We start from the raw sequence: 1,144 nt of genomic DNA on the forward strand, positions 1-1,144 counted from the left end.
GCTTAAATAATGGCGGCCGTTTTAACTTTTCGTTGGTTAACCTTTAAACAGATGGCAGAAGTTTTTGTGATGGGAATAATCGTTTTGGTTATAGTTGCATTATTAATATTTAACTTAGTGCGCGATGTTTGTAATGAAGTTGCTAAAAATAACAACACGTAAATGTATATGCAATATAGGCAAAATATGACATAGATAGTTCCTTGGAATGTCAAAAGATTTTCCTAGCTAGTCATCATAAAGAGGATTTTTTTGCAAGGAAGATTCCATACATAACACAAGTGAGGTGTGTGTAGTAGTGTAAGATATAGATATACATAAGTTGACGATGTACATTGAGTTAGTTACAATACAGACGCTCGCGAGTAAGCACTTGTGTTTGATTTCACCTCTCAGTCCCATACATGCCACACAATACAGTTGTTGTTTTTATTTTAACAAAATATTACTTAAGAATTTTACACATTGTAATAGTTTTACATAATAAAAATATAGGTATGACAGTTAAGACACGTTAATTGTCTGGAACGAACAACTTAGTTCTATTAATATGAACAGTATCCTCTTTTCCGTTGAGAGAAATTACAACATTAGGATTTTCTAATCTAATCACTTTATATGGTCCTTTGTACAGCGTATCGAGTTTGTTACCAGTTTCACTTTTCACTAAGACGAGATCGTCCTTTTTATAACTCACTGTGTTCACTTTTGTATCGTAAGTACACTTCCTAAGCTGTTTACACTTTATCAAGTTTTCGCGCGCGTCTTTGTGTGCCGTCTGTAATCGATACCTTAACTCTAAACTATAATCACTAGGGTTATACAGTGGTTCAATTGTACTTCTTACTCTACAAGGTAATTCACATGATTTACCAAAAACAAGTTCAAACGGGGTGTACTTTGTTACTGAGTGTACTGAGTTATTATATGCGAAACACCAATATGGAAGCCAATAACTCCACGTTTCTGGATATTTATTACACTGTATCCTTAGATAAGAACCTAGATTTTTGTGACTATTTTCGAGGGAACCTATTGTTTCATGGTGATATGCTGTTGATTGTAGTTTATCTATTTTTAACAGTTTACATACCTCACTCATTGTAGACGAGACGAATTCGGTGCCTCTGTCCGTAACTATCGC

The sequence above is a fragment of the Cydia pomonella genome, chromosome 10 (genome assembly GCF_033807575.1).
Source record: "Cydia pomonella isolate Wapato2018A chromosome 10, ilCydPomo1, whole genome shotgun sequence".
NCBI lineage: Eukaryota > Metazoa > Arthropoda > Insecta > Lepidoptera > Tortricidae > Cydia > Cydia pomonella.